The sequence below is a fragment of the Cydia pomonella genome, chromosome 2 (assembly GCF_033807575.1).
Source record: "Cydia pomonella isolate Wapato2018A chromosome 2, ilCydPomo1, whole genome shotgun sequence".
Taxonomy (NCBI): Eukaryota; Metazoa; Arthropoda; class Insecta; order Lepidoptera; family Tortricidae; genus Cydia; species Cydia pomonella.
The window spans coordinates 14348688-14376342 of record NC_084704.1 but is presented as its reverse complement, the minus strand read 5'-3'; the positions used below and the strand labels follow the sequence as shown (position 1 = coordinate 14376342).

At 34.7% G+C, this 27655-nt stretch overlaps 2 protein-coding genes and 2 long non-coding RNA genes across 4 annotated transcripts in view; 3 read left to right on the top strand and 1 right to left on the bottom strand.

Annotated features, from left to right (window-relative positions):
* LOC133534504 (uncharacterized) overlaps nt 1-27655 on the top strand; it is a 329551-nt gene that overhangs the window by 230620 nt on the left and 71276 nt on the right. The window lies entirely within an intron of this gene.
* The window catches only part of LOC133534497 (uncharacterized), a 125238-nt gene that overhangs the window by 26307 nt on the left and 71276 nt on the right, over nt 1-27655 (top strand). The window lies entirely within an intron of this gene.
* The window catches only part of LOC133534496 (uncharacterized), a 126317-nt gene continuing 100741 nt past the window's right edge, over nt 2080-27655 (bottom strand). Inside the window, exon 7 of the mRNA XM_061873650.1 lies at nt 2080-3945. The gene's annotated coding sequence lies outside the window, so the exon portion shown is untranslated. The remainder of the gene's footprint in view (nt 3946-27655) is intronic.
* On the top strand, nt 5801-14465 carry LOC133534506 (uncharacterized). The gene is made up of 2 exons (XR_009802043.1): nt 5801-10315; nt 10400-14465. It is a non-coding gene; the product is annotated as an uncharacterized LOC133534506 (long non-coding RNA).

Below are 27655 nucleotides of genomic sequence, written 5' to 3'. Positions count from 1 at the left end.
AGGATTAGAAGAAAAAAATAAAATATAATTATATAGTTCTCTCACTCATTTCACTCGGAGATAATAATTATTATTATCTATCAGTTTCTGTCGGCAACTTTGTTCACGTATGAGCCGTTTAACTGCGTCAACTCCCCTCCTCCCCCGTAATACATTCGTGATAAATTGTGACCTGTATCGCGGTCTCTTAAAGATTGGACTCTGAGACAAATAGTAGGTACTTTATTAAATTATGAAAACTAACTATACGCCAAAATTCATCGAAATAGCCATTTTTAGGGTTCCGTACCTCAAAAGAAAAAAACGGAACCCTTATAGGATCACTTTGTTGTCCGTCCGTCAGTCCGTCTCTCTGGGAAGACCCTTTATCTCGGGAAGGCGTAAATTTATCGTACTCGTACTCAGGTCTACGGTCCCATAAAGCTGTGAAAAAAATCAAAGTGTAAGTTAACGTAAAAAAAATCTTAATATATAGGGTAGGTACTTCTCGTTGATGTAGAACTACATATGAAATTTGGTGAGTAATATTTTCTACAAATACAGTGAACAATCTGAAAACTGTATAATTTTTCAAAAAAATATTAAATTTGCACGGAACCCTCAGTGGGTGATTCCGACTCGCACTTCTCTGGTTTGTTGCGTAATGGAGAAATTAGTTTCTCCAAATATCCAAACATACGAACTTTCACGTTTATAACATGAATAGGATAACAAATCTGTCAAACATGAACTGCATAATAAATATTACATGTGTTCTGCTGCGGTTTAAAACAACCTAGATATTAATTTCAATTATAATAAATAAACTAAATTTAATCTAAACTGACCACAATAATAGCATAAATATGTTATTTACGTACGTCCTCTTAAACATAAACTCAATATAACGCTCTATGTCCTTATCAGTTGCACATGCGTAGTAAGTAGTAGCGGTTGTAAAATTATCTTGCTCGGACATAGCATGTATGCATGCATGTGTTGTGTTTATAAGTAGCATGGTTCAGTAACATCGCCGTAATGGGTCATCTCGCTACTGCAGCGTAGTGATTACTACGTTTTATTTAAGGACTTGTCAAATAAAGTCGCAATATCTACTCTATTAAGTAAAGATCGTACAAATGATCGTGTAAATCATGCATCATATGCATACTCACGTACACCTGTAGTTTATATTTTTCCGCAGTTAAATTAGTTATAGTAAATTAACAAATACATAGTTAAACTAAAGCATTTAAAATAAAATATAAATTATTATATGTACTGTATTAATAGACAATTACGCAACAAGCAGGAAAACAATAAACGACTGCGCATAATTAAACAATTAATTATAAATCTAGAAATGAAATTTATGGTCTGTTAATCATAGCGTTTAAATGAAACGTGGCTCAATTTTGATTTCATAAATGCCATAATCAAAGTAATTATAAAACTTGGCCGTTTTCTTATCATTAAACTCGTCTAGAACACTGGCCTGGTAATATAAAATTAAAGATGTCCAGAGTCAGCTCACCCGCATAAACTAATGAATGATATCAAACAGGTAGGCACTATAAAATACTAGTTATAATAATGCAATAATTTTAACTCCGTGCAAAAAACAATCGTCAATTAATTATTCAAGACGCCGTGTAGTCGAAGTTTAGTTTGAAACATACACAGAGATTTTTTTACAGTTGTGCCTATTCAATTACTACTGTATTAGTTCAGTGTTTATTTGTATTTGCGGTAGACAAAAAAGATTAAGTATATCATGTTTTGTTAAATTTGGAGAATTAGAGATGTTTGAGAAGTTATATAGATTTGAACCCTTCCGTGAAAATCTATTAACCGAGTTTAATGCCCCCTATATCTCTGATCTCTATCCCTATATCTCATCAATTTCATCACCACAAGAAGAACAACTGCAAATGCCTACAAAATTTGGCATTATTGAATAGTACGACAATAATATTTGTAACTATAGTAAATATACCTACTCGTCGAATAGTCTAATTCATAATGAACGTACATACTATCACTGTCAGTTTATTCCGAATTTACTGAAAGGGAAATTAAATATCATAACTTATGATGTTATTATTATTATAGGTTTCTTTACATACCTACATTAAGAGCTTAATAAAGTTTATTAAATATTACAGAGAATCATTACTGCATGAACCACGCAAGTAGTTAAGAATAGTAAATACCAACTTTCCCACAGCAATATGAACTGATTTGCGATATTATGTTTGCTGATAGCAACACATAGCGATAAGTGGATAGCAAACACTTCGGGTTTTATTAAAATGTTTTAAAATTATCAAATGTTTCATCATAATAAATAGTGGGGAGTTTTGATTATGATGATAGTAAAATATAAAACAGTTTCTCTTACGTTTTTTCATTCCGATACAAGCCATTCTGAGTTTTACCAGAATACGGTACAATCTATGTGTTTAGCCTTTCCCAAACGACCTTGATGGTTTTTCTTTTAATTAGTATGTATTTCCTCTAATTTTCAGAAGTAAGTATCAAATGTGTTCAAGATTTCAAATCATCTAAAAAGGATTTTTTTTCAAAACCAACCGCTGTATGTTTTACTTCGCGCTACACCAATGAGCAAATCGCTCGTTGCTTGCAGGAAATTCATTTTAAAACTAGTTTAGCACGCTAGGTGACCTAAATCAAAGTGACGTAGTTCATCAAATAGAGCATAATACTAGCTCGTCAGGACGCTAAGAGGTAGCTTCGGGGAGCTGCTACTGTCCAACACTTCTAATCAAGTATCAAGCGAAGAGCGGTTACATGAAATATCGTTTACCTAAATCAAAGTTTGTACAAACAGAAACACAGTTTGTTCCAGCATGTCAAATACCAGCATTGCCATAAATAGGACTTCGTAACTATGCAGAGACTTGAAAAAATAAATAAAATAACAGTTAATAGGGGAATATAAGTGACCAAACAATGCGCGATACGTTCAGACAGATTTTTTTTTAGATTTATGCATTATTACATTCTCGTGAAAAACGCAGATACAAAAAACGCTGTAATATCTTGTCTTATGGCTGAAGAAGCTTTACTACTATGTACTTACTATGTTATAGCGTATACACACATGAACTTTTGCAGGCGGGGAACAGCAGAAGCGGTTCTAGAACCGGTTTATAGAATACTGCACGTTGACTCCGAGAACAGGGCCAATGGAGCCAAATTTAAATATATATTTTTAGTTTTCGTAATTTATAACACTGAGTAATTAGGTAGTTAATATATCATCAGAAAATAACTCCCAATTTGCAACGTACCTATTCATGTTATGCGTATTATATAAGTAGATGATTAAAGTTGCTATCTTTTGGGAAAATAAAAAAAGTAGTTTTGCAAATTGCATTTTTTTTTCTTCGTGTATAAGCAGACTAGTGAGTCCCAGGATAACCTAAATATTTTATGGGTGAAAGGCCATATAATATGATTACACTTTCGTAAAATAGTTTAATATATTAATTGTTTGAATTAGGTTGCCGACTGGAGCCAAGGCACCCTGAAAAGTGTCTAATTTTCAATAGTTATTATTGTTACAAGTCAACTTCATGTTTTCCTTGTTCGCTCGCTAGATTTTGCTGTGAGGCGTCTTTATTACTTCTTGTCCTCAGATAGTATCGCCGCGCCTGCGCGCTGCAATCACTTACTATAACTATATTGTGCCCTGGGTTTCCTGGTCGAAATAATGCTGTGTTTTGTTTTGTCAAACGAGTATTAAACCTCTTAATAATGAATCCAAAAGCGGCAAGAAAGAAACGCAATGTATTATTCGTTAAAATATCAACCAGGTGACTTCTGCCAATTCATAAATTATTTATCTTTCATTATTTATTCATATTGGCTCTTCTAATTCACACACGTATTGTCAACTATAATTAGGAACATAGCTGATTTAATTTCCTTCATAATCTTAGCCTGAAACAAGAAAAAATACGTACTAATTAAGTGTATGTTAAGAGAACATCGCCATCGTCCGTCCAGTGGAACTCTCATTAGGGGGATTGTATTTTTAATGAACCAATTTGTTCCTGGATAATTCAGCATATTAAAGTTGTTGTCCTACTTATTCTCAAATTTTTACCAAGTGGCCACAATTTGCCTTTTAGGTGATGAACCAAAAAATAAGCAAAATAAAACTATGTGACAAAGACCAGTAGCGCTACACTACAACATGAATATACTGTATTGTACAGAAATGGTTTTGTTTATGAGAAAACACAATCTACTCTATCAACAAAAATAAATCACAAACGGCTATCCAATTAACAGCGAAAATATTGCGTTAAATAATTTTGAGTAGTTTCAGTAATTCAGTATAGGCACGACAGAGTAAAAATATCTTAATACATAAATCACGAGCCAACTTTCTTTACAATACCACCATACCTGAGTTTCAAACTACTCGCCAAGACCAGAAGCCAGGCTACAGTTTATGGAGAGTTAGCTGAACGTATTGGCTGATTGTCCAGTCGGCCCTGTTATTAGTGGCTATTGATGGAAACCTTTGGATATTGTTGACGGGAAATAAAACCCTCGAACGACACACTTTATTGGCTACTGTGCTGTAAATTTGTAAGAATTCTGCGATTTCGTAAGTACAGGAGAGCTTCAGGAACATAAATTAGCCATGTCGACGTAGCAATGTTACGCGTACAGGTGTATTGATATAATATAAGTAAGTATATGTACACAATAATGCAATTTATTTTTAGTTTCACCTGTCCCGTTGTCTGTCTGTCCGTAATCAAATCTTGCAAGTTATATTTGACCCACTTCCCGGTTTCACAAAATTTGCACAGGTATATATGTAAATCGGGTAACAATGCTATATTATGGTACCATCTAGCTGATCTGATGATGGAGACAAGAGGTAGGTGTAGGAAATTTGTGGTTTTTTTTTATTGAAATTTAATTGTCTTTGGGGTTGTTAGAATTGTGTCGATGATTATTAGTTGCATTTGGGAAGAAAAGTACAGTAAGCGATAAAAGCTTGTACCAATTTTTTTTTTGCCAAGGACTTAATAATTATTATTATTTATAAAGGAATCAAATACATACTATGAATGGACATTAACCAGCCATCAGGTCATTTAATATCTTTAAGAATTTTTTATATATATAGATATTTCATTCTTCCTTTATTTATTTTTTACTTTTTGACAGCTTTTCAGGTACCTAAATTACCAGTAAGTATTTAATTGCCAGTTTGATGTTTGAGAGGTCTACATTTAAAACAATATACCTACTATTTCCGTAATCAAGATGATGATATAAAACATTAACAGCAACGATTAGTTAAACATAATTCCTTTACATAAATCGTAAAACTAACAATCATTAAAAATCACTGACTTTCGTAATTTACGAACATTATAATTTTAATCTTCTATACATAAATTACTGTTCAGTCGTTAAATATCAGTTCTAGGGATTGCATTGACATAAAGCTCAACTACAAGGTTATATTTGCTCTCAATCATGTAGTCAGAGACCTTAACAACTTAACCGTTGGGTATGTTTTGGTCACTAGCCGCGTTATTACTTACTTTGTGACTTGCCCTTGCGCAACGTCAGCACGAGCCAGCGGTAGGAGTATTCTGTTCCATATTTGAATTTGTTTAAAATAGATTATTAACGCTTCTCTTATGGTCTGAACGGGTTTCAAGTTTGGATATTTTGGTGTGCATATAATAATTAAATCTATGATTTATATTCAGATTTCCTAATCTTGTTATACTTAGTCAGGCTTAGGCTTGAGCAGGTCTATAATTAATGAAGGAGACAGATTTCCAGCGCCTACTTTCTGATTGGACAACGCGTTAAAAACGTTATACTAATTTGCTTAAGTTCATTATGAGGCTCTTTAAGGCTCGACACACGAAACAAGCCCATCAAATGGTTCGCTAACTCTTTCAATTGAAAAAAAAACTTGTGACAGCAAAACACAAAATACAATCATATGTGCATGCAAACATTAGAAAATGAATATAAGCTGTGGAAATACAATCGTAAGTATACATAAGTAAGTTACAAGAGCCATATTACAGGCAAAATCTAGAACGTATTTAAATTTTAATCTGTATCGAGACCCGACGCCGGGGGCAATACTGTAACAAACAATACCTACCTAATTGTCTAACGAGCGAATTTACGACAATCACAAAGCCGCTATTGTTAAATTGCCTAGTTAAGTAGCGTATTTTGTTGTCCGACACAGGTCCTTGTTAAAATAAGCTAGTTATAATAAGATCATTTAGAACTTATTATCGATGTCTAATTGTGTTCACGTCAGCCAACGTAATTCTTGAAAGATGAATTTCTTATTATATCAATGGAGTCGTGTTTTTTTTTCTCGATATAGGCCCTTGACTGTATAATAATTATTTCATTATCTGTCTAGGTTCATATGATTATAGTTACGGGTGAATAGCAAAAATAATGTACTAGGTAAGGGTAGTTAAGGACCTGTAAATTAGTTTTAAGTTAATTGATTCAATAGTATTACGAAAATTATCTATGTACATTGTATTGCATTGTATTTTTTATACTTGATTCATACACATATGTTTATAGCATACGCCAACACACTTTCATGCATGTAACTTTAAGAGATACTGCTTGATTGTCGTAACACAATGGAATCAATTGACTTAAAATGACAGGTGCTTAACTACCTAAGTTTAGGTGGGATAGGAGAAACTATGGGGTAAGAGAAACACTTGTAGGGAAAATAAACAGTTACAGATACCTTAAGATATTAAAAACGAAATAAAATGATAAAACTAAAAAAAAAACTATTGCATTATTAAAAATACTTTGAAGGACCTTATTATTATTACCATATTTTGCCTGAAATCAGCTAGATTTACCATACCGAGCATTGAGTAATCATCGACCGAACTTTAATTACAATGAACACTCCATCGAAGTGCAATTTATAAAGCTTTCAGTTGCGTATTTATAAATGGCGGTGTTAAAGCTAATTAAAGCTGGACTGGCTGGTCGTCCATCTACTGCGACCTACTTGTGTAGGCACTGTAGGCAGCAGACACACTGACTTTTAGAACGGCAAGTGTCCGAAGTAAGAGCAAACTTATCTTATAATGAACAAATGCGTTCACGGTTCACGTACGGGGATAATTAGGGAGAGGGGGTTTGACGCCCGCATGGGATTCGTACCTGGTGCAAAGGTTGTCCATCGCCATTCAACGTGGTAACGCGGCTAGTGTGATGGATACCTTTGCGCCGAGTACAACTCGAGAGGAACTTTTTGATTAGGCTTAAGCTAGTCTTAAGATATAACTTTATTGTTATTCTGTGTATTAACAAATTGCATGAAGTCCATTTAAGACATGTACACGTAAATTAAACAAAGTTGGTGATGTGCAGCATCAAAAAAAAATTATTTTTTTTCGTTTTTATTCTCATCTGCCATCGGCTTTCTTAGCCATAATCAGATTGTATGTATGTATCTATAAATGTATTTTTCCAGGTGGTGGTCCATTAACCACCATTCCTTTATGTAAAGACAGGGGGTGGGTTATTCTCTCTGGTCTAGTTCCAAGATCTGCCACCTTTTGAGTCTTGTGATGTTACTGTTGTCGTTTAATAGATCTCTGGCAAGTTCATTCTCATGATTTGTGAGCCTTTCCTTATATTTCTTTGAGTAGCTATTTATTTACTTCCTCTTTGATGGTTGGTATATATAGGTAGTCATGTATTTCTTTATTACGGATAAACCAGGGTGCACAAGATATTGTTCTGAGAGCAATATTCTGGAATCTTTGAAGGATCTCGAGGTTAGAATTTCTCGCTGAACCCCAGAATTGTATACCATACGTCCAGATAGGTTTTATAATACATTTGTATACCAAAAGTTTGTTACTGAGCGTCAGAGGGGACTGTCTTCCTATTAGCCATAGTAAGCGCTTAAATTGTATGCTAGCTTCATTTTTCTTTGCTTTGATGTGATTGGCCCAAGTGAGCCTCCTATCTAGGTGGAGGCCTAGGTATTTAACACAGTATTCACTGGGTAGTGTCTCTCCTCGTAGGGTTACAGGCGGGCAGTCTCATTTTCGTAAGGTAAATGTTATTTGGAGTGACTTTGATGTGCTAGCCTTGATTCTCCATTTTTCAAGCCACTGGTCGATTTTTTGCAGGTGTCTTTGCAGTTTTTATGATGCTGCAACGGGGTCTTTGTCAGCGGCGGCAAGGCACGCTGTGTCGTCAGCATATGTTGCTGTAACGACGTCTTCTGTACGTGGGACATCTGCGGTATAAATTAAGTTGAGAAAAGTTGATATACTTTTTTTACATATATTTTATTTCATGTTCGGTCAACTTCGGTCTAACAGATAAGGTGACATTATAATTGAAGGTTTTTTTTTTAATATATAAATTGTTAGCCGCTAAGCTAAACTAATACAAGGATTTTTTTGTCGAATGTTGCCTACAGGCTACAGTGGTGTTTCACCACAAGAGCAGGTGCTACGGATTTCGTAAATCGCAATGTTCGCCCGCGGATGCAAAGCGTCAGTGCGTTTATTATAATAATCGCATAATTTACTCATAGATCAGCTGCAGAGGTGCCGGATTGGACTGACAGAGTTTGATTTCCCTTGCTTATCATGAATATCGTTTGAAGACCGCCGTTTACGGAGGGTAAAATCACTTAGCTACGGCTAGTTTACGTCGATGTGGTAAACTTAGGAAATTGTATATGTTGGTAGCAATGGTAGCTAATAGCGTAGCGACTTACAAGCCAAATGTAGTAGGTGCAAACCCTGACTTATTATACCTGTAAGTTTTTTGAAATGTACGTACAAAATATCATTTTATATTCACCAGTCGCTTTTCTTTAAAAAAGTGTGACGAAACTGGAGTGATTATAATAGGTCCTGCCTGATTTGGATGGTTAGATGGCATTGATATTAGGATGCCAAAGTAGACTCTGGGCTCCTTTAAGATACTATTAAAATACTAGAAGTCGGTAGAAGTAATTAAGATAAACATTGCTTGCTATAGGTACCTACTTTCAATTAGTTTCTAAGCATTATTGTGTACTTTTATTATGTACCTATGTTTAAACTTTTTGAATAAACGTCTTATTATTATTATTATTATTACTTTCGAGTGTCGTCATTAATACGGTATGTCTCCCCCCATGGGACTTTACTCGCTAAATTAAGCTACTTTTACTATGGGACCAACCCCTAAATCGCGAGAAAAAGATTCGCTTTTCCATAGAAAACATCGACATCTGATCAGCCAAAATGTGTGAAAAAATCTATATTTTTTTCGAGATTTCGGGTTTGGTCCCATAATAGAAATATCTCAAAAACGTAGCGAGTAGAATGATGATGATGGGAGACACCTTGTATAAGTAATATATGATATGAATTGAAACGGAATAATAAAGGTATAGTGCTTTTAATTTATAAATCTTCTGCGTTTTAGTCAAGTAGCTAGTTGAATCTGTGTTCCCCTTCAATCTCCAAAGCAATTACGAGCTACGAGTTTTGTTAAATGTATCAATGAATACAAAACAGTGAATGGACAGTTACGACACAAATATATTGAATAAACCCGAGTCCAGTCCCGAACCCCAACCTGCAGAGCCAGTCTGCCTACGCGTGGTCTGTGCCCAAAGCGTGGGTGCAACACCTTGCACCAAGGCAATGCGAACTACTTGGGCTTTCCGATTACTTGGTCCTTCGGCGTAAACAAGGTACTGTAAATATAACATAAAAAACCGCATATAAGTGTAAATTTGTCTTTTTTTGGAAAGATAGTAATTTGGACCCGGGTATGTCCTTAAACTTCGTCCAAAAGAGACAGCCCACTCAGTGAATGTCATTTTGCTTAGTGTGGTAGGGCACAGCACCGCGAATGTCATTCTAAATCTAGAGCAGAGCCCAACTGGGGAAGTAACTCCACCTTACAGAAAACCGCAGCTAAATATAACTGGACCATATTCATAGTGTGTTCCTGCCGGTGAGTGAGGTTACCAGAGCTCAACGAGGGTACGGAGTGTTAATTAGGGTCGGCAACGCGCATGCACTCTGGAGTTACAAGCGTCCATAGGCTACGGTGACTATTTACCATCAGGCAGACCGTATGCTTGGATGCCACCTACGTAGTATAAAGTCTCGATTTAAAAAAAGTAGATGTGACTATGAACATTCACATGAACAAACAAAATAATTACAAAGTAGCATACATTTTCACCATAGTAAAAGTATTATAATCCAATACACACAAATAAAGGTTGAACATAAAAATGTAGGTATGTCTTCTTCTTCCTCGCGTTGTCCCGGCATTTTGCTACGGCTCATGGGAGCCTGGGGTCCGCTTGACAACTAAAATGTAGGTATGTATAACAATAGAATACTTAGTTAACTATTTATACGATCAGGTTTAGAATTTAACTGTATACTTACCTGGACCTAGACTAACCTAACCTGGACTATAATAAGGTATATTAAGGGGACTTATCCTATAATTCACCTCCTAAGAGGGCGAATTGGGGACTAAAATCAGTTCCGGAATACTGAGTGGGACAAGTGGGAGATGTAGACAAAAGCGCGGACTGAGGCTAGTGCATTAATAATTCTAGGATCCAAGTCATTTATAAAATTACCATTATACCGTAAACGACTCGACGCTAAATAACAAATGATAATCAAATCATTACACCGCAAACTGCGTTATTTCGCAAAACTAAAAGCGATGATCGTTGAAAAATGATTCATAATGCGCTCGTTCTTGACCCAGATTCTGCGCGTACACATGCGCGCTGCACTAGGAAATCATTCGATGATTTTTCCTGTTATGATAATGATTTTATTATCAAGGATCATGCAACTGGTAACAGTTTATGTAACCAGAATGAAAAAAACAGTGTCACAGAATTGCGGCATTTTACGTCCATAGAATACGGACACATAAGAATAGCATAACAAGTACATGGGCAAAAAATTCATGTGTGATTCATAATCTACCAAAAGTGCTTTCAGCCAACATTCCATAAGTCGTTCTGCTGTTACTGTATACAGCCAGCACAACAGAACAATTTAATTCAAGCTAATATCTGTTCTATACAATTTAAAGCTGGCGTATCAGCTCTCCGGACTTATTAGCTTAAATTGCCGAAGGTGCAACACTTTCAGCTGAAATACTTAAGATACCTAAAACCACTTAAATCACGTGAGAATCAGGTCAATTTAACGGTACACTCCGTAACTGTCCACATAACAATTAGGTATTCCATTCCTAGAGCCCTGAACATGACCAGTACGTGCCTAGGGTATCCTAGGTCTGCTAGGTTGTTATGAATTCGTGATTATGTCACGAACAGTCTTAGTTCACGCTTATGCTATTTAGGTACTTGCCAATGACAGTGGTTAATTCGATCGACCTATTTTGTAGTTTTGTTGGATACAATGCGGTAAAAGCATACGACTTGCAATCCGGAGGTCACGGGTTCAAACCCCGGCTCGTACCAATGTGTTTTTAGGAACTTATGTACGAAATATCATTTGATATTTACCAGTCGCTTTTCGGCGAAGGAAAACATCGTGAGGAAACCGGACTAATCCAAATAAGGTCTAATTGCCCTCTAAGTTGGAAGGTCAGATGGCAGTCGCTTTCGTAAAAACTAGTGCCTACGCCAATTCGTTGGATTAGTTGTCTAGCGGACCCTAGGCTCCCATGAGCCGTGACAAAAATACCAGGACAACGCGAGGAAGAGAAAGAAGAAAGATATTTTTGTAAAAGTTTAGCTAAATAGTAACTCGATAGTCAGATAATGATTACAAAATTTGTATTATTTGATAGGTTACTTAGAATAGAATAGAATAGAATAATTTTTATTCGTAAACACATACAAGACACATTAAATTACATGATATAACAAAAATAAAGAAAGTATAAAGTGCCTCGATATTGCCTCATCTCAGCATGTTGCTGGTGGCTTCCAGCGCTGATCTTCCGATGAGACCATCAAGTGAGAAAAATCACGAAAGGTTAATAGACAAGAAGGAAAAAGACATAAAATAATATAGAGTGAACAAATTGAAAAATAGATAAAAAATAACGACTAATTAAGTAAAGATTATTTATATATCAAGCATCGTAAACATAACACTGTATCGGTCCGGTCCAACCATACCTTGGCTGAATATTACAGCTGCGTACGCAACAAGCGCCAACGTTAGCTACACGAACTAAAAGGCAATGACGGACCAGACTAATATCGAGCGTCCATTAGATCAATTTACAAGATTTTTATACTTTGTTTAAGGACCCATTTATTTTTGCACACATGAAGTTGCGACAAGAAGAAACAGGAAGAATCACGAGGATTATGACATAAAAAAGTGTCTGTAGTATTTGATACACAATTTTGTTGTCCATTTTGTGACGATCCGATGTATTATGTGAAAATGCGTCAAGAAACTGTCCATGCTTCACTTTTTTTTCAAATCGATAGTCCTCGTGATTTGGAATACTGATACTGATACTTGGGGTAGCTCCAGCCAACAGATCCTAGAGCAAGGACTAGGAAGCAGAGACTACGAGAGGAAGCGAAGTTGAGGCAAAATAGCACTGGGAGCTCGCATGACTCTGCTGATTTAGCCTAAGCGGCAGCGGGTCGGTGCACTATGTCAGCATCACCTCACACCGGCTAAGGATAGTCCTCGTGATTTTGAGTAGTATAGTAACGCAAAAATTGATAGTTTTTCGAAAGAAAGAAGTTAATGGAACACTTATTCTCTTCTTTATTCTGAAAATGCCTATATTAGTCAATGCCACAGTGTGCCTTTGCCCCCTTATTTTTACTTATATCTATTTTTTACATCTATATCTTTAGTTTACACAATATTTTAAAATATAACTAGGTGGAATCAAACAGCTAAACTATGAATCTAATCAGTGTGATCCAGAAACTCTTTTACTCTGTATAAACAATGCTTAAGTAGGTAAGAATCTAAATAGTGTTTGATATATGTAGTTGGTTTATTTTTTAGATCATCAGGTAAGTTCTGTTATACTTTTATTGCCACAAAGTAAACACTTTTTTGAAATAATACCAAGTTGAATTTAGGCAGAGTTAACTTCTAAAAGCAGTGGAAATTGAGCTCTAGGCCTCTTCTCTGGTTTATTTTCTAGTCAGTAGATTGGAGCTTTATAACACGTGGTACGTATTGTCCATAGACAACTTTCACGTGCGTTATTAGAGAACACGCATGTAGAGGTAACAAACGGCTGTAATTCGAACCATTATATTCAGATCGCTGCCGCACGCGTCATTACTTCAAATTGATAAATAATTGTAATGTACCCTGGTAGGTTCATGTATCATACACTCAGTATTGCTTATCTACAAAGTTATATATATGCTACATGATTGTGGCCAGTTTTATAACATTAATGTAGTATAACGCATAGCATAATAATAATATATTGGAAATAACATGTTATTTAAAATAACTACTCAGAATTTAATGAAATCTATTTTATGGCCCCCAAGTGCAAACATAATCGATATACATTTAACGGTGCAGTGATAAGGTCGATATTATTTATTTTAATGTTAAATATGACAAAATACTCTACAAGTAGTGCCGCAATATTTCGTATAAAATTGTCATCCCTATATGTATACCATTTTTGGAACAGTGATCATATGCGGCATCTCATCATGAAATAAGCCAAGTCCCCTTGCAAACTATTTGGTCTAAAAAGTATAAGTTGCATCTGCCCAGCGCCCAGTCGTATTTCTGTTTACCTGATTTTCACCTCTTTTCACTAAAGTCATTGTGTTTTAAGATCTGTTTTAAGCATTATCGAGACCCTACCGAGCTGGCAACATCAGCCAGTATTGACTCTGTCTTGGAAAGACGGATAAAAAACCCGACAAGCCATGATTAGATAATGATGCCTTTGTCATTAGATATCGGAGGCAAAAAGTGTCGGTGCTGCTCAGGTAGCGATTAGGGTTGTCAATGCTATACCAATAAGAAATTTATTTATCAACAACATGTGCCCACAAGCGTTTATGATATGTACAATACCTTTGTTATACGGAAAATGTACCTACTAATATTTATGTAAATGTTATAGCGAGCTGCAAAAGTGCGTGGATATTATGAATATGACATCTATTCATAAAGTGGCCATGCATTTTTTCAGCTCGGTATACCTACTCAGATTAGCTGCAGAAGGTTCAACATAATGTATGACTATCTCACATTGCAATAAAAGTAACTAGGTCTACTAAGGATACATTTCTTAATTCAATCAAAATGAAATACTTTCCGTCATAGTTAACGGAATACTTAACCATTTTTAATTTTTCAAATAGGATTATTTATGATATACGATATCGCATTCAGTATGGAACAAATGAAATCCAATACCAGAAGGCCATTAGAGCGACCGATTTGACCCCCCTGTATGTATAGCGAAACTAAATAGTTTCGAAAAAATCTTCTGCCCTTATTTTCTGCAAAGAGCCGTACATATGTAATCAAAATACATAAATATCACAAAATACAAAAAAAATACAAATAACGGACTTAATGCCTAATGGTATTCTTTACCAGTTAACTATAGGTAATTGTTGTTTTTATAAAAATGCTTGCACGTTTTGCTTAAATTGCTGATTACTACGCACTAAAATACATTTTGCAGAGTAAAATACATTTTTGGTCGCTTTATACATATAAAGAGTTTTCGGCTCCCAAAAAATTAATATAATACGACACTGTTTGCCTTAAGTGGCAACCCTATTTGCCTGGGCGCAGAGGCACGGGTTCAGAAGCGAGTCACGAGTCGGATCGCCGATAGCGAACGCATAGAACAGTAGCTGCATGTAATTGTGCCGCTGACCGGGCCTTTGTGGGTCAAGCTTATTCCAAGCTTTTGTGTTTTTGCGTCGCTTTGTTTGGTTAAAAAAAATGATGATTACGTTTTCATCTGAATTCATTTTGTTTTTTTTCTGACGAAAGTTTGTGGGTGAAACTTTTTTCAAGCATAAAACTTGAAATAAATACATATGTATGTAAATACTTAGATTTTTTGGTGCCTAAAATACGGTTTAGGTAAGGTTTGATAATATATACGTACTTGTATCATGTGTTAGGTGCTTACTGACAGTAGGTCATTGAAATTTAATCATTAATTAAATTAACTTCATAATGAACAATAAACTTTAATAAAGTATGAATGTAGGCATCATATTTTTTTCTTCCTAGCGTTTGTCCCGGCTTATTGCCATGTACCATGGGAGCCTGAGGTCCACTTGGCAACTATTCCCGAGAATTGGCGTAGGCGTAATAAAATATTATTATATATTAAAAAACCAATCACGTGTTGAGTTGTTATTCAATAACTTTTGGATTTCCAGGGAGAAATTGATTAAGCAAATGTAGGCAGTAGTTGAAGAAACCCTAAAATATAAGTGATTTCTCCTTCAGTGGCGAGTGTAGTTGTACATAATATTATGGATTGGTAATCAAACAGTAGGATAATAAAAAATATATATTAATAAATATTGTAAAATACTCTCTAGTAACCTAAAGTAATGATTCATTTACCAGCGGAAATCTTAAATCGTTTATCTGAGAAAGTCCTTCGGAATTTACGTTAGGTATCTTTTAAAAACAATAATGATTTATAATGCCTAACAAAACTAAATTGTCTAGAATTGCTAATATACGTAAGCACGTTAAGCAAACGCTCAAGGCCTGCCCTTTGTCAGTGCGCATGAGTGGAGAACTAACAGATTTGTGGCATTGGCACCGTCAGAGAGCATAATTACTATAATACTTCATTACAGTAAATTAACGTGTAACCTTTTAAGAGCAATATAAGATTATTCGTTTATCTTAATTATTTTCACAGTAAATAAATAAAATAAATAATTAAAAAAATATAGGTATACTATACGAGTAGGACAGTATTACACAAAGTGACTAAGTTCTACAGTAAGACCAATAAGGCTTGTGTTATAGATACTTAGACAACGATAAATATAATATATAAATATTTATAAATACTTAAATACATAGAGACAACACTCAGGAACAAATCTCATGTTCATCACACAAATAAATGCCCCTACCACGATTTGAACCCGGGTCCATCGGCTTCATAGGCAGAGTCATTACCCACTAGGCCAAACAGGTCATCAAAAGTAAAATCATGGTTTACTCCTATCGGGTTGTTGCATTTTTTTTTTCCCACTTCTATATTTTCTTGATATTTTTAGTAGTCTCGGGAATATTCTAGAATAAATCTAGTATGTAGTAGAATGTTCTCGAATCGTTCACATAGGGTATATAAGAGCGAGCTTGTTACAAAGATTTAGTTAAATTCGAAAAAATGGACCAACAACATCTTCGAGCGATTTACTTATAAGAACACAAGTGGGAACTAGTTCGAGGGAAACTGCAAATAAGATTAACACTGCTTTTGGCCAAAACACTCGCCTCGTCACTTTTGACGAAGAAGCATTGCGGCGCGAGCTTGAGTTGCATCCAGATTCCACCACCAGGGATTTAGAGATAACTCTGAACTATCACTACAGTACCATAGATCACCATCTGCAGTCGATGGGTTACCGTAAAGTTTAGATGGGTTACCGTAAGTTTAGTTGTTACTTCATGATAATGCACGACCACATACGGCGAAAATAAAATAACCTGTAAATTTCTAGAGGAGCTCGGTTGGACAACAATACCTCACCCACCTTATAGCCCTGATCTAGCACCTTCCGACTATCATCTTTTTCGGACTTTGAAATAGCATCTTCGTAAAAAAAAAAAAACGAAAATTCTGGCGACCTAAAACATTACCTTGCCAACTTTATTGCCCCTCAGCCACTTTCATTCTGGGCCAAGGGTATTGGAATTTTGCCTAGCAGATGGTTACATGTTCTAGATGATGATGGTGATTGTATTGTCGATTGATTGTTTCAATAAATAAATATTACAAAAAAAAAATAGTTTTATTTCAAAGTGGGAAAATAATTATGCAACAACCCTATACTTACAATTTGGTAATGTTTTTACCTGTTTTCTAAAAAAGCACAACGAAATGTTTTTAACTACCTATAGCTATAGGTATTATCAGATAGTTATATCAGGACTTTGATACTCTCAGGATTTGGCAGCGTTGATAGCGATCACAAACACATCACCACAACCTAAACCTATGTATTTATTCAAGCAATGTCCCATCAATGTAGAAGGATTATGGAATTTTTTTCATCAAACCCATACGTGTGGGGTACGTATGGGTTTAATGAAAAAAAATTTTTTGAGTTTCAGTTCTAAGTATGGGGGGAACCCCCAAAATTTATTGGGTCTTTTCTATTTTTCTGTGAAAATCTTAATGCGATTCATAGAATACATCTACTTACCAAGTTTGAACAGGATAGTTCTTATAGTTTCGGAAAAAAGTGGCTGTGACATAATCGGACAGACAGACGGACATGACGAATCCATAAGGGTTCCGTTTTTTGCCATTTGGCTACGGAACCCTAGAAACGACACCGAATTTGCGGATAAACGGATCGCCACATTTTTGTTACACCTTGTGTGTAAGTATAACTGGTTTATAGGAACCTAAGTATACTGGCAAGGATCATTTGTAATAGTAATTAGTAATTGCCAATTACAATGTGGTTGGTGTACGGATTGCATTAATAACTCGTATGTTGCCCGCAGCAGAATAGCTATTATAAGTTCGTCACCCACAGACAGACAGACGCGTTATAAATAAACAAACGTGTTGGTATCACGTTACACGCGATAGCATCGCCCAACAGTGGGCCCACACAAACCTGGCGTTTCTTCAACAGCTAATTGCCGACAAATTGAACGTTTACAGCCGATGTTGTGCACGGATTTTGGTACAAGATATGAAAGAAACGCGACTACCGCGTGAACAATAAAAAAAATTAACTACGCTTCCAGTAATAACTATAGTCTCTATGTACGTATTATGCACAAAAAGTACCTTTTAAACGTGAGTAATTAAACGAAAAAATTGTATAAAAAATTAATTACATTAGACAAAAAAGGCACTATGTTGCACACAAAGTGAACTATTCAAATCAAGTGAACATTTGACCTTATTTGGACGAGACTGTATGTATATTCGGCGTGCAAGAAAGGGCAAATTAAAGTCAAGCCAACGTAACGAGATAAAGAATGTACATAACTTATCTCGTGCAAATTATGGACGAGCAATTCATTTATGAAATTATCGTTTTACCTTTTTAAACACTTTCTTTTATAAATATATATATGTATATATATATATATATATATTAAGTATTTATTGTCACTATTTTGCCACGGTGTGGTGATTTGCACTAAATAAAGAATTGGATATGTCATCTATATTCTGATAAATATTATCACTTCAAACTAAGCATTCATACATTTAAAAAATCGCAGCACGCGGCAAAATGATCTGCATACAAACAGAATTGTCGGCATTATGGCTAAAATAATGGCGTATTAGCCCTTTTTTATTTTACATTTTTTCTAAAAATCACCCATATCATATTAAGGGTTGATTTTCTACATTTTATATTATTATAAATTTCACCTTCAACTTTTGTCTTAGTTCATTATTTTTTAAAGCAAAGTCGCTGCCGCCTATAATTTGCCCAGATGCGATAATATAGCTTAACAGACGGTCCCTTTGACGCAGCCCTTGGAACTTGACACCGGTTAGTTGAACTTGCAGTATCAGCCCTAATTACTGTTATATCTAGTGCCTTCTAAACAACAGTCTGCCGCAGCTTTACCATTGACTTGGCTAAGACGCTTCTAATCGGTGATTTGTAAATTCAATAATTGCGGTATTCATTTCATCTTACTGCTGTTGTTTCTAGAATATTTGTGAAGTAATATATATCTTTGATTAAATATGTATACTTTTTCTGTGGGCTCTTGAGTAGGTATTGGTAACTCAGGTAACTTTAGTCCTACAAGTCAATTATGGTTCAGTTTTTAACGTCGATTATTAACGAGCCTTTAATTTGTACTCGTTACATTTATTTTGGAGCTTACATATACTGATACTTGTTCTATATTAGATACTCCACATAATTTCAAAAATATTTACACATTTTACTGGAACTTGAATTTGGACCATAGTTGTAAGTTGTGGGCTAAAGTTACCTGAGTTTACGGTACTTAAATGTTTTACCTATTTATTGCCGAAAATATTTCTTATAAGGTTCTAAATAAATTGACAACCATTGGATTAGCCAGTTTACGGTCGTGACTTTGTTACCTTTGCGTATAAAAAAAAATCAAAATCTAATTTTGTCAATCACAAGCAAGAAACATATGCATAAGAGACAGAAGGTCTGTTAGAGAAAGTTTTAAAACCAAATTAAATGGAGCATTCCATGTTAGAGAGATACTAAATTTTGTGGTTACACAGCAAAAGCAATAAGTGCAATAACAACGCCGTAAAGCCCTTGACACACCGGTGTTTAGCGAGTAATTGGCCACCTGCGTCCGTGGCGGATTTTATGTTTACGTACAATATGACCACAGACTTATAACGTATGATTTGGTAGTAAACAAAACATGCTAAATCTGAGTCGAGTGTGACATCGTATGATAAAGTGCATAGACGTATAAACCAAATAATGTTGTTAAACATAATAAATAATGACTGATGGGCATATAAAACTCTACACTGTCCGTACAGTATTTGCCTAAATACGCTATAGATTGTGTCATTCACGAAAACGCGTATCTTGACTCATAATGTCATGTTATTAAAGGTAAGATTTGACAAATCCGCGCGTCATCGTGGATGACACGAACTATAACATTCTAAATTACGATCATCGACGTAAAGTGAAGTTCATCGAATGTCATCGACATCGTCAAAAAACACAACTTTCGTCTGCCCCCCTGTCACTGATTTTACGTCCAAATTATTTAAAGCCGAGCGCACACCAACCGCACCAGATGCGCACAAATTCCATTTTTTTAACGACTGGTGCAACACGTGCGCGCATTATTGCCTATGTAAATAAAATGTGGCATTAAACTTGGCTCGTGACGGATAGTGTAAACACACCCTTTTTTCTTAAAAGACTAGGAAAGGTTTTCAAGGGTTTGGTGGCGTTGTATTATCCAAACTGGTGTCTGGCCGGTGTTCAAACCTTTTGAAATGGTATAGCACATATGCATGCCGTAGACACTTTGATGACACTGAGCTGGAGGCCCTTTTACCTACTGCCTTTTTGTTCAGTGCAGGTGAACGTGGTATTTTTGGCTAAATGAGAACTGTATAATGAAACCAACATATTCATTATATTACCAGCATAAGACAAATAAATAAGGAGATTTGACCAACCTTTGGACCGAAAACCCTCTATCTTAGTTCGAATCCCACACTGACCAGAGTTGACCATCGTGTTTTTTTTTCATTGTGATTGACATCTGTATATACAATTTATAGAGATTTGACTTTTTTTAAACTATGTGCTTAAATTTGCTTAAAAATTATCACACTGTTATGATGACTAACTTTTTATACTATTAATACTAAATTTCAATTCAATACTTAAATATACATTATTCAAACTACAAAGTAAAATATATTTATGAATTCTAAAGAACTTTCCCGCTAAATGTCAATATGTCATATCGATGTCGTCAGCAACCTTTGGAAGATATAGCGTGATATGCCAAAGTCTCGTAGCCCCACGATTGTATCCATTAAGTGGCATCTCCCGAAACTTCCTTATGTTTATCTTTCATTTAGGATTAGGAAATACGTTTTGTAACGAACGGGCATGAACTTCATACCAATGCGTTAAGTCTCTTTTTGTATGGGATTTAGAAACAGCGCACCAAGCGGAACGTTTTGGAAACTCCAAATTCCATACAAAATGAGACTTAACGCAAACGCGTACTTATATGCACTAGATAAGGTACAGTACCCCTAGTGTAAATTTATTCGATAGCGAAATGTGACGTACGCGTTTGCTTTAAGTCTCATTTAGTATGGGATTTAGAAACAGCGCGCCAAGCGGAACGTTTTGGAAACTCAAAATCCCATACAAAATGAAAGTTAACGCAAACGCGTACGTCACGTTTCGCCATCGAATAAATTTACACTAGGGGTACTGGTTGGGGGAAATGCACAGTGCCAATTTTTTTTAATAGCAGTCAAAAACGATTTCTTGTAAACTGAATTTTCCGTTAATAGTTTTGTTTTCGGTCCTAGGTTCGACTACCAATAAGGGTTTCATATATGTACTTAGATAGTAAAAGCACTTGATTATTTTTATGGGGATTTTTTTATGATTCTGAGGAATTATTTATTTATTTGTAGGAACGTATGTATATGGCTCCTTTTGAAAAACCTTTCATAGTTTGGATCTACGTCGTCTGTGTGGAATGGTCCCTTTTTTTTAATGATATTTATACTCATGATGTTGTATTAAAAGTATTGTTAATAAGGGTTCCTAGTTGACTACGGAACCCTAAAAAGCGGCCAAGTGCGAGTCGGACTCGCCCATGAAGGTTTCCGTACCATTTATGACGTATTAAAAAAAACTACTTACTAGATCTCGTTCAAACCAATTTTCGGTGGAAGTTTGTATGGTAATGTATATCATATATTTTTTTTAGATTTTTCATTCTCTCGCGCAAACTATTCAGTTTAGAAAAAAATGATATTAGAAACCTAAATATTATTTTTGAAGACCTATTCATAAATACCCCACACGTATGGGTTAGATGAAATTTTTTTTATTTAATTTTATGACGTATTAAAAAAAAAACTACTTACTAGATCTCGTTCAAACCAATTTTCGGTGGAAGTTTGTATGGCAAGGTATATCATAAATTTTTTTTAGATTTTTCATTCTGTTATTTTAGAAGTTACGGGGGGGGGGGGGGGACATTTTACCACTTTGAAAGTGTCTCTCGCGCAAACTATTCAGTTTAGAAAAAAATGATACTAGAAACCTCAATCTCATTTTTAAAGACCTATCCATAGATACTCCACACGTATGATTTTGATGAAAAAATATTTTTTTGAGTTTCATTTCTAAGTATGGGGAACCCCCAAAATTTATTGTTTTTTTTTTCTATTTTTGTGTAAAAATCTTAATGCGGTTCATAGAATACATCTACTTACCAAGTTTCAACAGTATAGCTCTTATAGTTTCGGAAAAAAGTGGCTGTGACATAAACGGACAGACAGACGGACATGGCGAATCTATAAGGGTTCCGTTTTTTGCCATTTGGCTACGGAACCCTAAAAAGCCAGTGAAAAGTGCGCATCAAGTGTTATCTTTGTGCGCTTATACAGTGTTTCAATGACTTTTCGTAGCAATAACGATTTATGAGCCTCATACGTTCTTGCCAACCGGCTGTTTTGTAAGTCAGCGCTATAAAGGTGCTTAAAGGGATTTTACGCGAAACTAGCAATGCCGTATTAGTACTCTAAAACTTGCCTACTTTGCTCTGAAATGCTCCTAAATTTGAAATTTAATTAAAATAAATAATTGGGTACACTTTACAGATCTACCTTGCCCCAAACTAAGCAAAGCTTATACTATTGGTACTAGGCGACGATATACATACATACGTATATAGATAAATACATACTTATAGACATAGAAAAGGGCGATTAAATATCTGTGTTCATCACACAAATGATTGCCCTTACCGGGATTCGAACCCGGAAGCATCGGCTTCATAGGCAAGGGTACCCTAGGTCAGACCGGTCGTCGAAATTTTAAAATGATTATATTGTGGTAGGTATGTTTATATATGTGCCGATTTAAAGTAGACCATCACTACTATTATGTTGTAACACTTAAATGAGGTTGTGATGGAGTACCCAGTTAGGAACAAAGTAGGTGCATTTGTGAGTAATTAAATTAATTAGTGATGAAGTCGTGCTAAAGTTTTTGTCCTGCAATTGAAGTTCAATTTATGCACAAGGATTACAATGACTGACATAAGCTAAACAAACAATTGCGTAACATATTACAAAGAATATGCAGTACATTATCATAGTGTATAAAATGCTAGATTATAGTATAAATATGTAGGCTCGTAAATGTACAATAATACATATCTTGGCCAGTAAGTTTCCACGAGCCAGCGTCGCGGCACGACTTCGAGCCACTTCGAGGCTTCTGACGTATGATGAGCTTATATTACACTAGTGATGTCATTATTTGTAATAATATCATTATATTCCAAATAATAACGAAGAAATAAATTATGATGATTTGATCTGAATTAAGTAAATGTTTAAAATTTCACTTTATACGATTGAAAAAAGTAACAGAAAATATATATTAAAGTTCATAATTAAATAATTGGATGTCTTTTGGATGTAACATTTTAACTATATTTATGGTGCCTGACAGTGACTGATTGACACATAAAAATATATACAATTTCTATCAAATTATATCGATATGGGTATCATGAATGCACATCCCTATGCTTATCCACACGCAATCGACTTGGAACAGAAAACTTATCGATAAATACAGGGTGTATCACGAACGCAACAATTACATAGATGGGAACGAAAATTATTGCCCTGAGGACCTACCTCGTTTCCTCTCCTTCGCACTTGATAGGATGAAGGGAGGTGGCCATGGTGGTATTGACAAGATTACTAATAATTATGTGTAGGTACACTAGTTTTTAGAATTGAGTAACTGTTTTGATCTGACCCGTGCTAATAAGTTTAAAGATATCTTATACATACTACAATATTTTATTTGTAAGTATAACTTGTTGTATTGTATTGTTTTTTTTTTGTTTTGTGTCAGGTACTGTAAAAATATTATCAGCTTGGCAAGTTATGATAGTGTTACTTTACTACACAATCAGTAAACTAATAAATGATGGAAATATTTACAAAACAACAATTTTTGTGACCAGTGAAAATAAAATCAGAGGTCGGTTGTTTTTGGACTAAATTATTCTTTTTGAAAAATTGCTATGAGATTCGTGGCTAAAGCACGTTTTAGCAAAAGGGAAAGATAAGCCACGGTTGTTTCTAATTTGTTATTATGCATGTTATAAAAGACGTAATTTATAAAGTACAAAATCCGTTTAAGGGATAAATAGTAACACAATAATAAACACATAATTACTTAAAACTTTTAATTAGCTGTCTACAGTTAATAGTTATAACCTAAAATTAAAAAAGTCTACTTAAAAATCCAATTACTCATCCTGGCAGGTTTAGTTATTTATCATTATTTGATAATTAATAAACACTTAATTATGTCAAAAAGTGTTAACAAATCAAATCAAATAAATTTATAACAACATACTTGATGTTTCTATTTTGATATATTTAAAATAGCCCTATTAAGCATAGACATGTTTTGTTCGTTCCCAACTTTCCCACATTCCAAAAATAATTCAATAGGCAATATTATTATAACATTAACTAACTCAAGAGCCATTGCAGCGAGTAGCCAAGACTTTGTTCCGCTGAGAGGCATCGATATAGACTCAAGTAGGTTCCCATGTTACCCAAAATAGAAGACTGGAACATGTCAAAATGTGTTTTGATTCGTAAGTGGTTAAATTAGTAAATAGATTTTATTTGTACTTGTCGGGACTTATTTGGTGGTCGATTTTGGGTACTCGAATATTTGTTGGTCTTGGTCAGTGTTGAAGTTTTCAACACGTGTAAAATAATATTAATATGGTTACCCACAGATCAGAATAAGTAGATTACATAAATAAGGACATAATTAATATTCGACTATATTCGTAACATTGAATTTCTAATTACCTAAATACTTTTCCCTTCTCAATTCTTTAAAAATTTTAAAAACTTTAAATAACCTGCGATGTCAAAGCACGGCCACATCTCATTATCGGAGCTTAAAGCTGTACCCTCGAGTCGTCGTAAAACACCGTAATAGCTTTTTGTGATCACTGGCGATTAAATTGAGCATGTAAATTAGAATAGACAAGCTTACGATGAGTTTAGCTGACACATTTTGGGATTTTTATGAGATTAGATTTATCGGGCTCTTCGCGTGAATCATTCAGTTATGTACTACATAGGAGCAAGATAAAGAAATATAGTTACTAATGTTACTACAAATTATTCTAAAGTGATTATAAAAAGTTTCTGTGGATGTTCATTCGGAATGACAAAAAAGAACAATTTTGTAGGTAACATTATTGTAGTATATATACATTTTTGGTACAAGCTTTTTCGCTGACTCTACTGAACAGTACTCGACGAGACAATTCTAAAAACTCCAAACACAATTAGGTTGTGTCTTCTATCACAGAGTTCCCTTCCCATGGCCACCTCCTGTCCCCATCATCAGATTAACTCGTTGGTACTATAATATTGCATTGTCACTCGACCTACATATGTATGCAAAATTTTAGCTCCATCGAAAACCGGAAACTGGGTCAAATTTAGCTTACAAAATTTAACCCACAGAAACATGTATAGGTACTAACAGGGCAAGTTAAATAAAAGCTTGTAAAAAAAACTTTATGCAATCATCGCTCCTTATCGTGACTATCAAAATGTTAAACAACATCCATATTTAGATTGCAATTTCCCATTTTCTGAAGAATATTGTGCTCAATGTATTAAGGATTCTTCACGGACCATTGGCTCCAACGTCCATACATGGATAAACATATTGAGATGTTATGCTGCGTTTAATGTAAGGACAGGACACACGTGTCACCATGCGAATAGTAATATACTCGAATGTTTGTTGCTTTTGTTTTAACTTTGATAAAACCTACATAACATTGAGTAGGTAGGTAGGTACTTCAAGTAGGGAATTGATACTTACAATAGGCAACACAACACAAAATATCTATGTATCATTATGAATAATATCTATACTGACTATTGTATTTATTAATTATTATTCATGTTATACGTTTTTGACAAATAAGCATGCGGCCCGCCTGATGGCAAACAATCTCCGTAGCCTATGTACGCCTGTAACTTAAGAGCAATTCCATGATTTCATTTAGGTAGAATTATTATTGTATACTATTGTATAAAACATCTCGCTACTATTACAAACATCTATAAATGGTCGTAAACGATATATATAATACCTACATACCTTTGTCTCCCTGTAGTAATTTCCCATTGCCGTTAACGGCAATCTAACCAGTATCACCTATCTTTCCCATAGCAAACTCTTAAAAATACAGCTCGTCTACCCTAAGCTTGGTTCGCTCATTATATTTTACGATACTGCTCCATTGAGCAAAATTGACATCTATATGAGACAAGATTCTCAACTCCCGCTTGGTTAAGGCCGGACTTTGGTCTTATAAGCTCTTTTAGATGCCCGTTAATATTTAGGGCCGCTAATAAACGGCTTATTTAAATTAAGTTTGTTCAAGGCGTGTTAAAGACGTATTTTTGAAATAAAGTGATTCAGTTTAGTTATATAAATATAGCTAAAAAAAGTTTATAATAAAATGATATGAAAGTTTTTTTTACTCATTTGCAATTATTTTCTATCATTCGTTATATTGGAAGACGCTCAAAATTAAATTAACTTACATAAATTTGTAAATAAATTGTAAACTCCATATAACGTCACTCGGTATAACGATTCACTCCCTATAACCAAAGATTTATACATAATAACGTCGACATTTGTTGGCTATATATGGTTTTTAGTATTAATGTCTCTCTATGTAACGAAAACTCTATAGCGTCAAAACTCAAAAAACGTTCGGTCCCATGAGTGTGGCTATATGCATAGTTTACACTGTATTTCTGAACTCTGCATAAGTTCGAGTTCCAAATATCTATTAAAAACGTCATATTTAGCATAACGGTAATAAACATGAAATGTAAACAAGAATAATACGTGACATTTCATAACTAATCATCTCAATATAACTCAACTACAAATAAGCGCAGGCAAAAATAGCACAATAGAGGTTCTTAATCTCGACCAAAAATCTACAGAAGTTAAATGAATATTAATATACTGCAGACAAAAGTACCCTAATTTGGGGTAGCTATACTAAATAAGAATCAGTCACAAGACAAAGTACCCCTAAACTCGACGCCAACTTTAAATTAATGTTTCTTTTTTACTCGCCGTGTTTTGTTTTTTCTTAACCGTTTTTTGGTTTTTCAATGTCTGTTTTTTTCTTTTTGTGACACGAGATTGTCGTGTGAGGCAGTCAATAAATTTTGGAGTAATTATAGCAAAGGGCGTTTTGTTGAAAGGTAATTTGAGTTAAGACCGAAACGCGTTTGGTAATTTATTGGTAAAACAATACATTAATTGGTTTAGGATTAGTGGAAACGCATTACATGGAAGTGTAGGCGCATATTGTAACTACATATGATAAATGACAATTATTTCTTTAGGTTTATTGGCTCTATATTAGTATATACTAATGTATATGTATATCTACTAGGGAAATTGCAACTTGAAGTTTTTGTAAATCTTACAAAATAGGCGAATTAACTTATTTTTTGACTCTGAAGTATTACCCAAATTATACTTGACTAGAGAATTTTTAACACGCTTTTATTAGATCGACCTGTATGTAACTATGTAATGGAATCT